The sequence below is a fragment of the Polistes fuscatus genome, unplaced genomic scaffold, assembly GCF_010416935.1.
Source record: "Polistes fuscatus isolate 324 unplaced genomic scaffold, CU_Pfus_HIC Scaffold24, whole genome shotgun sequence".
NCBI lineage: Eukaryota > Metazoa > Arthropoda > Insecta > Hymenoptera > Vespidae > Polistes > Polistes fuscatus.
The window spans coordinates 7,670-7,923 of NW_025113101.1; positions in this window are offsets into that span (position 1 = coordinate 7,670).

Sequence of the window (254 nt, forward strand, 5' to 3'; positions counted from 1 at the left end):
TTTGTTTGACGAGTAAATAAATATACATAACCGATCGAACAATGATCCTCGTTGAATTGTTTTTCATTTTCGATTATTTTTATTTAACAAGGTTTTTACGAAAAAAAAAACATTATACTTCTCTTATTATTAAATTACAAAATATTACCTGTTATAACGGTCCTAAATTTGTATAATAAATACTCATACAAATTTTCATCGGAAATTAAAGAAACAAAGAAAGAAAGAAACAAACAAGAAACCCTACGAGAGGA